Consider the following 11,382-nt stretch of genomic DNA (forward strand, 5'->3'; position numbering starts at 1 on the left):
GGAACGACTGATTGAGGCTGTTGGGAACAGTGGTGGTTCTGCACTGAGTCCAGAGGGCCTCCAACCACAGAGCTGGCCTTCCTGTTTGCAGAGATGTTGAACTAAAAGTTGAACTAGAAACTGTTCTCCACCCACTGCCACTCAGGGACATTCACTACTCCTAAAATGATTTGCTTTGATGGCCATTTGCTCTGGGTCACTGTCCTGATGAGTGACACATTTTACTTCCAGTTCCAGGAGATTTTCTTGAAGACTCTTTAAATTGATCTGCTGTCTCAGAGATTTCTGTTGGATCCAAACACCTTCCACCTCTGAACAACAGAGATGCTTCAGACAAACAGCACTTCTAAAGCTTTTAGCCAATCCAATCTTGGACGCCTGCAGAAATATACCTTATATATACCTCAGGTTGGGTTGGGTGGAGGGTTTTGAAGACCCAAATGCAGAGATCAGGAGGCAGAGGTGAATGCTGCAGATTTAATGACAGAACTGAGGCAAATACAGAAACACTAAAAAGCAAAAAAAAAACATCAGAGGAAACTGATGTGAGCCAGAGATGAAGAAGCAGCAGAACAACAAGGAACCAGCTCTGAGTGACTGCAGAGATGGAGTATATAAGGGGAACGGAACAATGGATGGACTAATGAGCTGATATGGAGCAGGTGTGAATGGAACCAACTAGAAGGAAGCCAAGGGGAAAGGAAACAAGCACCAGGGGGCAGCAGAGAGTAACTAATGACTGGTAGAATATAATGGAAAATAAACCCAAGATCAACAAAACAGAACAACTGATAAGAACCGTGAAGGAACCGTGACATTATAAAGCAGATAAAGTTTATTTCCACATCATGTTTCATTTAGTACAGAGGCACATCTAGGAAATGTGGGGCCCTAGGCAAAGACAGGCAGGGGGCCCTCTGAATGGAGAAGACATCAAACAGCCCCATTCTCCAGATAGATAAACGTTAATAGAATAGACATCCATTATCTGTTCTAGGTTGTGTCCCTCTCTTCTTGTCCCTTTTCTTCTTGTTTTCCTCTCTATGTTTTGTACTCAGCTGACTTTTCATGCTGTCTCTAAAGGAATGAAAGATTTTTTCCAAGCACTAAGCTCACTTAGCTGATTGCTCCTTCCTGTGTTTCCAAAAAGGCCAAAGTAAATAACCCAGTCCTTCTTTTCACTGTAGACAAGCCATGATCTGCTTATCTGTTCTCCATTTTTCATTTGGATGAAATAATAGCTGCATGAATCATGACAGCAGACAAGATAGAGGAGAGCAGGAGGCGGGGTTACCAATCTACTCGCTCTGGAGAGCAGAGTTCGCTGCTTTTAGATGTTGTCTCCAAAGTCTCCAGTAGCAGAAAAAAGTCTCTAGATTTGGCGCTAGGAGCTTTTTAGAAATCAAAGTGCTAGAGGGGTCTGAAAAGTGGCTAAATATAGCGACTAAAGCGCTAAGTTGGCAACACTGCTCTTTGCATGGTTTGTTTTCAAATGGTTTGCTGCTGTCTGTTTGGACCTTTCTGAACATGTGCAGCAAATGGACTGATCCAATATGGGGAACCCGGAAGGGGGGGGCTGAGACACACCTAATATTATCAGCGTTCTGATGGCATTTTAGCCAAAGGATTTTTATCTAAAACATAATTAACGTGAATAAATAAGGAATAGTTGGATTAACCATACATGGAAACAGAGTTTTATGGGGCCCCCAGGAACTTGGGGCCCTTGGCAGCTGCCTGGTATTGCCTAGCCTCACCTCAACGACAATCTTAGCAGCCTGGTTCTCTTCTGACTCTTGGGAAAGACTGTTAATACTTAGGTTCCTTTTTCTTAAGTGTTTGCTTATTAGACACAGAAAAAATGATGCATTCTGGTTTGAAACTGAAGGACTGTGATTTTCTTGGGCTAGAAACGTTCAACTTTCATTCCAGGTGTTTCATAGTAAAGGAAACCTTTACTGCAAACCAACCAAGAATTGCAGGAAGTGCTATAATGCTGCCAAACATAATTCAGACTTAACTAAGGTAGCAAAGTTAAACATGTAGTTCATAACTGTTCATTAAAAAGATTGAAAAAGTCCTTTTTCAAAGCTTTGCCAGGGAATCTAGTCTTCTCTATAAAACACAACCTAGCAATATAAAAGTTGCTGAATAAACCAGTTCAGGAAGAAAGCTTTCTAAAGAAGAAACAACTTGTCGATGCTAATAAATGGCATCAGCTGAAAAACATGGTTTCATGGTCAAATCTGGGCCTTTGCTGCAAACCGTCTTCATCCTGGTCCTCAGTTCTCGCTGCTCTGCAAGCTTTAGATTTCTCCTCACTGCTGCACAGAAAAGGATGATTCTGCAGCACTAGATGGATAAATTTAAACAATCAATGGAAACATTTCCATTTCCAGCAACACGTTTCAGCAAAAATCTGATTTCTTTATTTCATCAATGCAACCAAACCTAATAGATTAATATTGTAATGGAATTTAAGTGTAAAGCACCAAAGCAGAGTAGTCACACTGACACATTTAATCAACTAATAATTATATAACTAATTATATATTTAAGCCCATTTTCACACTGCAGGCCTTAATTCCAATTTTTTGGCGAAATATTTTTTTTTCTCCTTTTTATTCACATTTCCAAATATTTGCAACTTGACTAAATATTTAAATGAAACAGAGAAAATATTTTAATAACAATAGAAGGAAAAATTTACATCATATTTACATAAATAGAAACAAGAAGAATGAGAGAGAAATATTCAAAGATCTGTGCAGCTTTTCATCTGGATCTTTATGCAGAAATAAACCGAATGCTTTGGATAAAGTTTAAAGATTCTGTTTGGTAGAAATGACCGAATGTTTAGCTTCACCTCTTGTGAGCCGGAAGAACTAAAATGTGAATCTAAATCAGCGACAGGATGGTGGAGGTGAGCAGCCAGATTAATGTTGGATATCATATTTTTTCTTTGGCCTGCACACATGGCTTGCATTGCAACTAGAAGGTTGTGGGTTTGATTCCTGGCCCGTCCTCCCTGCCTGCTTCCTCCTGCAGCCCAAACATGGCTGTTAGGTTACCTGGCTTCTCTGTGCTGCTCTGCCACAGACCAGTGAGCTGTTCAGGTTTCACCCAGAACCTGCAGGAGATGAGCTGAACCCTGATCCTGGAGGAGGAGATGATGGAAGCTGAGTTTTTATTGTAAATAGTTCATCATAACAGTGAATTATATTTTTTCCAGGCAGACCTAAACCTGAGCTCAGACCTTCAGACATGAACAAAGCCTGCAGCCCTGCAGCCTTCAGTCCACCAGCCTCCAGAACTCGGTGGATTTCAGCTCCTCTCTCTCTGATGGAAATGTGTGTAATTATTTGAAAACAGCAGAAACTGGAGGAGAGCCAGAACCAGAACAGCCTCCCAGTCTAACCATCATTTCCAGTGTGCATCCTGGGAATACCGTTCAAATCCAATTTAGAAATCCTAATAAATCAATGTATGATGAGTTTACTAACATCCTTTTTCAATTAAACATGTACATCAGTCAAGCATGCGGCTCATACTGTGTATATCTGCTATTTTCTATCTACAGCAAAAGCACAAAATCCATAAAGACTTGGATATAAAATCCATATATTTAGATGAAATTAAATTTTATTTCAGGGTTTAATCCAAGACCTTTATGGAGAGACGATAAAGCTTAAAGCTTCTCTGAGGTCAGCAATGTTGAGATGTTGTTATCTCATATGTTGAATCTTAGAAACTGAACCTTTTTCTCTTTTAGGACGCCAAAGATCCTGGTTTATTAGAGACTAACTCTAAAGTTTGAGCATGAAGAGGACAGAAAAGACCTCCACCATGAGGACATCCTGTGAGACGTCCTGCCTGAGCCAGACGCTCACCTGGAACATTTCAAATAAAACCATTTTATTCAGCAAGACTTTAAATTATCTCCGTCACATTTTAGTCCACATTTCTCTCTTTGTCAGAATTATTCATTTATTCTGTTCTATCTATGATTTCTATGCCTCTTGGTTCTATGTTTAGCAATTTAAAGGACAATATAAATGAACAAATGACATAAAATCATTTTTTTTTTGTCTCCAATGAATCTTCCAAGATTTCACGTCTTTGATGACGAAGCATCAGTTTATGATTAGAAAACTGTTCTGCCTCCATCGCTGCTTCCTCACTAATCAGTCAGACGTTTTTCTCAGATCAACTGAGTTATTAAAGCTGATAAAGATCCTTCTGGACAGAAGTGAAGGACGACAGTCATGAAAACATCCCTGCAACACTTCAACAGGTTGGATAAGTTTTAGATTAACAGAAAAATAAACATTAATACAAACATTCCTGCATAACTATAAACCAGGCTTTAAATCTAATGAGACAAACATTAATTAATAACTGAATAATTAATGGGAACGTTTATTCACTCCGTTTTACACAACTTTCACCCCATTAATAAGAGGAAAGGAATAAGCAGGTAAAAGACGACCAGCAGAGAGCAACCGGCAACCAGCAGCCAGCAACGAGCAGCAAGCAGCTAGCAACAAGCAACAAGCAGCTAGCAACAAGCAGCCGGCAACAAGCAGCCGGCAACAAGCAGCCAGCAACAAGCAACCAGCAGCCGGCAAGGCCTTTTTCCCCAACAGAGTTTTCATATATTCATCATATTCTGAGCAGTTCTCATTTTTTTAGGTCAAACCTTCTTTACTTTCAGGGATTCATTTATTTCCTAAAGACACAGAAAACTTGTTGGGACGATTAAAAATGCAAACTGGAAAATACATCAAATGGAATGATTGTGGAAAAGGTTAAACTATGGATATTTTTTCACCAGAGTCTTTAAAGGTTTCAAATGTTCTGCATTCTGCATAAGGTTGCTATTTTTAAACTGAACCTTCACATTGTAGACTTTTTAAATGATTTATATTCACCCTCAATACAAACTCTACAAAATTATAACCGACTGAGTGCCTTGAAGCTACGCTAACATGAGGTAACAAATAAGCAGGTTATGTAACTGCACTGTAGCTAGTATAGTCTGATTTCTGTCGTTTATACTAGAATAGAATCTAAATTTAATATTCTGTCCTTTATTCTTATAACTAAGCCTTAAAAACTGCAACGTGGATCCAGGCAGCAACAGCCTGTGACAAGAAATAAAGAAAAAAGACGTTTGAGACTGAAGACAGAGTAGCTGAGTAAAAACATCTGTGTCCTTCCTATCAATACTTAATCTATTTCCTGCTGTCTCAGTAAAGAAAGATGCAAATTTCAATTACTGTAATGGTTTCTTCACAGCTTCATTAGAAATAAAGAGCATTCTGCAGTTTTTAGAAACCAATGATCCAAAACACCAAAGTTCAGCCTCAACAAAGTCAGAATAACTATGAGAAAAATGATTAGATCGAATTAAACTGACATTATTTCCTGTTTCCTTAAACTGACATTATTTCCTGTTTACTTAAACTGACATTATTTCCTGTTTCCTTAAACTGACATTATTTCCTGTTTCCTTAAACTGACATTATTTCCTGTTTCCTTAAACTGACATTATTTCCTGTTTCCTTAAACTGACATTATATCCTGTTTCCTTAAACTGACATTATTTCCTGTTTCCTTAAAATGACATTATTTCCTGTTTACTTCTGGAAAGACGTGAAACATTTTATATTTGTAAAATTAAGACTGACGGCCACAGACTTGATGCAGCGTCATCTTTATTTAAAGTTTTCCTTTTAATTATACTTCAGTAAACGTCGAGCCTTGTAACCTTTTTTTATTGTGGTTAATCTTCTAAAAAGAAAATCTATACTGGTTATAGGAAAGATTTCCTTTAGTGGAAACTATGAGCCATGAACTTCCTCTCAAGCTGTGAAACAAAAAACATCTTTTTTTTTGGAGGATAACCGTCAAATAGTTTTTATCTTCATCTAAATACTGATTTTCATATCTTTTCAAAACTGTTCAAAATTCTGTGCAGAAATATGGTTTCGTGTTCTAGAAAGACTGGTTCTATGATGGAGGTTTGCAGGAAGTTCCTCTTCATCTACAGAGCAAAATCAGGCCAACCATGAGACGCAGTTTTCCTCTTAATGCTGCATTTAAAGGTTTATACTGGAGAATCGTTGCTTTTTCACCTTCTGCTTTGGGAGAAGGATCCAAACTATCTGGTTCTGTGAGGGAGGAGATCACAGCCAGGCTTAATATACAACCTATTACAAAGTTAATGCCGCACATAGAAAATGCTGTAAAGAGAAGCATTAGAGTTTGATGGCTCCTGGAGCTGACAGAGCAGCCGTCTGTGACGCTCTGGGTGTAGAAATGTGATCCTAGAAAGGTGCTCTCTGCATGAAGCTTATCGTAACCTTAGGTCTGCAGAACGAGACCGCATCGTCACCTGGACGGCTTTAGTCAGGATGGAAAGCCACGCCACGCCATGTCTCCAACTGAATTAATAAAACTATCTGCTAACTGCTAGAAGGTCCCAAGCATGATGAATCAATAAATCAGCTATAGATATAGAGCATGTTAGAAGCCAGCAGTGATAAACCAACGGAACTTAATGGCATCAGAATGAGTTGGAAACATGATGAGCAAAGAGGCAGAGACGCCATTGGACGGATGAGAGCTGAGAAATGTAGATCAGAGCCCTTGGACACACTGGGACACATTGGGACACATTGGGACTCTCTGGGACACCCTGGGACACATTGGGAACACACTGGGACACCCTGGGACACATTGGGACTCTCTGGGACACCCTGGGACACATTGGGAACACACTGGGACACCCTGGGACACATTGGGACTCTCTGGGACACATTGGGACTCTCTGGGACACTTTAGGACACACTGGGACACCTTGGGACACCTTGGGACACTCTGGGACACATTGGGACACTCTGGGACACACTGAGACACATTGGGACACCCTTGTCCCTCCCTCCACATATTGATACAAAAACACACCACAAATAAAATCCAATCAAAGTTCATTAAAAGTTCAGTCTTATTTCTATCAGACCAACAGGAGAATAATTGGGTTTTGTGGCTTTTTTCTGTTCCACTGACTTTATTGGGCTGAAGGAGGAGAATCATTCAGCATCTATTTAGATTTTCTAGCTTCCAGAATCAAACATTCTGGGTTCAAACTCTTTCTTCCATCTATTTGTGAATTTCTAACCACAGAGAATGAAGCTGCTGTTTGGGTTTTTCACCATCTGTCTGATTGTGAGTAAAACCAAAAATATAAATGGAATCATTATTCAGATGCATAATCTGTAACATGATATAATTTCACCAAAAACATAAAAATAATCTGGTTGATTGTTTTATTATTAGAATAACATCAAAAATAATCATTTGAAAATGTAAAGATGTAACAATAAACCAACAGAACTACTGTGGATCCTCCTCATCATTATTCATCAAAGATCTGTAACAATTATTCTCATTAAAATACCAGAAAGCTTCTGATGTTTTTAAATATTTAGATTTAATGTAGTAGAAATAATAAACTAGATTTGATGTTTGCTGAGGAAATATTTGCTTAATATTAATATTAAATGGTTCATGGACTGAATTTGGTGCTTTGGTCATTTAGCAGAGAGAGAAATGATGAAGGTCACGTGACACAGCTGTCAGAATGTAAAATCATCTTTTTGACAGGAAGCAAAAAACAAATAGAGAAAAATATCTGATTACATTTGAGGCAAAATGTTACGTCACTGGCTGAGAAACCTGTGTGTCCTATTGGACAGTTTAAAATCAGCAACTGCTTGATGTTTTTGTTATTTCATATTAGTGGTCTTTATGGGGGGGGGGGGAACAAAGCTTCATCTTTCATAGATTCAGATCTTTGAATTCAACACATCCAAGCCTCCGTTTCCATCCACGCACAGACACGCACTCTCACAGCTACCGCATTCATCCCGTTTATATGGTGATGGTGCCCCCGCAGTGGCCGACAGGCGCAACTTTCCTCCCCCCCTTCTAGTCAGGAGAAGATAGAGACCTCTATAGTTCCTCTAAACTGCAGCTTTACCTGCATTAGAACATCCAGCAACATTTCAAAATGCGCCTTTCTATAAAATCCGTAAAGATGGCAGCTTGGTCTGCAAGAAAGTCTGATAACCGTTAAACCTGAGCAGCGACAGAAGCACCGTCAGGAGGAGAGGAGCCCCTGAAGGAGGCTGTATTATCAGGCTTCCAAACTCCCAGCAGATGCTTGCAGACCCAGAGCTTGGCTGTTTTACGCAGCGGCTCAGTGCGCAGCTCTGTGCGTCCATGCGCTCTGAGCGCAGAGCGACTCCAAAGTGGCGACAGAAGGAAAAACAGGAAAGATGTGCATTTCTCTCCGGTTCCCAACAAGGATCACCAGGCTTTCCAAAAAAAACACAAGACAGGAATGTTCATCCTCCTTTTTCTCCAAGCCAGACAGGTTCACCTGAACTTACCGACCAACACTTCTCCACATCTAAACATCAGCCCACTGCATCTCAGCGGCTTCATTCCATGGAGGATGATCATGGAGCCGAATGATCAACGCTGCTGGACCTTAAAGAAGTGAGTCTAGAGGTGAATTTACCGTCAGAGAAGATCCGCTGCGCCTCCTCTTGCCTCCCACTATATTCCTCTTTGCGTTCCGTCCCGTTAGGATAAGGTCCTCCCAAAAAGCTCCAGAGGAAAGAAAATCCGCTCCAGCGTTTGGGAATCAAGCTGCTCCGCTTCTCACTCCAGAGGGAAAAACTCAGCTCAGATTCACACGCGTGGAAAGAAAAGGAAAAGCTCCCATTAGTCCGTAAATCCAAAATATCTTTTCTTCTCTAAGATCTGCTGTGATTTTCTGGACGCGCATCGCTCTACATCTTAATGAAGGGATGTTGGAGGAAAGGAGACAGAATTTTCTCCCCATCGTCGCTCCTCACGATTCAGGCTGATAGAACAGCTCCTCTCTCCCTCTCTCTGGCTCCCTCTCCTCCTCCTCCTCCTCCTCCTTCAGCTCCACAGACTCTGCTGTCGCAGGCTTTCATGGAGCAGAGACGCGCCTAGCGGCCTCACAGGGAACACCACAACCAGCCCCCCCACCCTCACCCACTGCTCTTAAAGGAACATGGGAGACTCATTAATCAGCCTTTTGAGGAGCAATTTATGTAATTAAAGAAATGCAAAAATAAGAAAGCAGAAGGAAAAGAGCAGCATGTCTATGACCGGCAGACAGAAACTACAGATTCTATTTTATTACCATTTTTATTTCACAACTAATTAGAATCTTATGAAAGTGAATTTGTTTGTTCAACTATTTTTAAAATCTTTAATATGAATATATTCTTTATTTTAATATCTAGCATGTTTTCAAAGAGAGATTTTTGCTAAAATTGTGGAACAAACTTCTCAACATGTAATGAGGGGTTCGCTTATGATAAGCAAAATAAGATGCTCTTCTGATTATTTCTGGGGTAGAATTGATTTTAGACTTTCTGACGGTGAAAGAAGTTTATTAAAACAGCAGCAAACTGAGTTTATTTAGACAAAATAAGAACAAATTCAACCAGAGTCCCCTGAATACCGACATATCAGTGTGTCGACCTGTAGTTCTATCATCAGTGATTAAAATGTAATTTATAATTGCAGAGCTGCATAATTTATGACGTAGACAACTTTTACTTTTAAACACAGTGTAAACAAAATGACATTTCATTGTGCACAGCTCTCAGAACGTCCATTCTTAAAGTGCAGCAGTGATCAAATGTAAACAGCATGGGAGAAAAAACACGGAGCAAAAAACGCATTGATGTGGAAATTCAGAGCTTTAATATCTATGGTGCAGATCTGCCGTGTTTTGGTTTGGTGTCATCAGTGTGATGCAGAGTCTGAGACAGGATTTAGAGTTTCATCAGCTCAGCAGTCTGATGGCGGTGGGGAAGAAGCTGCTGCAGAACCTGCTGGACCTGCATTGAATGATGTAGCCTAATAAAATGAATTGCTTTAAGTAACAAAAAACTGGTTAATTTAGTGAAAGACTAAGTTTGGATAACAGCTGACGGATGGAAGAAGACTTCTACGTCAGTCTGGAGAACTTAGAAAATGTGTTCGTACCTGAAAGATAATTAGAAATAGGAGAAAAATGATGAAGATGGTGAGAAAACTTTCATAACTCATTCTATGAATATGTACTGCTGCCAAACGCTCAACCAGGAGCAAATCCTGTGAAGTTAATGACTTTATGCAATCAGATGCTTTCTTTCTTAGATAGAAAACCAATCTGACCGTATGATCTGATTGAACCTTCTCTTCTTCTTGCAGAAGATAATTCTTGTGAATTGGCATTTTATAAATAAACTGCAAGGAATGAAAGTTTCTTAGATCTGACCAGCTAGAGAATAAGGGCTACAAAAATATAAATTATTGATGTTTTTCTGTCTTTAGGGATTTGATTGATTTCATTTTAACACCATTAAATAATGGTACGTATAGTAATATTTTTGTATGATAGGCCAACTACAGAGCTGCTTATAATAAAAAGGTGGGTGCAGCAGTAAGGTTTGTATTTTCTTCATTGGCCAGCCAAGTCACAAGATATGGAAAGATTTTGAGAATAAAAAATATTCACCTTGTTGAGATGCTGTTCTTTCATAATTCTGTTCAAACGTCCAATCTGTGTCATTATTGCATCATAATCTGTGTCATTCAGCAACATCTGCTATGAGATTTACTGTTAGACTTAGACAGAAACTACACGACACAAATACTGAATTTAATGACCAAAAATGAAACTTCCCGGTGGGATTATATTTTGTGTGGCAGTTTTCTCTGTGTTTGTTCTGTTGTGACCTTTCCTCTCATACTTCACAATGATAAGGCAGATTGCCAAAACAAAGGAGTGAGTCAGGAAGGTAGTGAGTGAGAATATGATCATCTCATCAGTTACAACATTAACTAACTGATGCATGAGTCAGAATGACTTAAAATGGGAGGTTATAGTCATTTGAAAAGGTCCTGGCATACCTTTTTCAAGAGTTTGAGTGAATGACTGTGGTTAAGTTGGAGGAGTGTTCAGAAATGTGTGGGTTTCATTTTCTTCTAACCACTTTTTGTTCTGGCCCTGAGCAAAGCCTGGGGCACTAGAGCCAGGAAGTCATAAACGGGACAGATGGACCCAGTATCCAAGGTGAGACAGACAGTGGGAAAGTTCAAAACGCTGCATGAGGGGGACGGGGCGCTACCCCATCCCTGACACTCTGCAGGGAGAAACACAGGTTAGTGACCACAGTCATCTAACGGGAGACGATTATCTGTGTGAGTCACTACCTGGTTTAACAGTTCAGTCCATCGTCTCTGAGGAAGGCAGGAATGATTTGTTCCTGGCCAACATTCAGCTCA

At 39.8% G+C, this 11,382-nt stretch overlaps 1 protein-coding gene across 1 annotated transcript in view; it reads right to left on the reverse strand.

Annotated features, from left to right (window-relative positions):
* Positions 1–8,945, reverse strand: part of LOC107100782 (neuroligin-1-like) — a 147,819-nt gene extending 138,874 nt beyond the window's left edge. Inside the window, exon 1 of the mRNA XM_015399419.1 lies at positions 8,588–8,945. The gene's annotated coding sequence lies outside the window, so the exon portion shown is untranslated. The remainder of the gene's footprint in view (positions 1–8,587) is intronic.
* Between the last annotated feature and the right edge of the window lie 2,437 nt (positions 8,946–11,382).

Source organism: Cyprinodon variegatus, unplaced genomic scaffold (genome assembly GCF_000732505.1).
Source record: "Cyprinodon variegatus isolate N-32 unplaced genomic scaffold, C_variegatus-1.0 Scaffold1010, whole genome shotgun sequence".
NCBI classification, from domain to species: domain Eukaryota; kingdom Metazoa; phylum Chordata; class Actinopteri; order Cyprinodontiformes; family Cyprinodontidae; genus Cyprinodon; species Cyprinodon variegatus.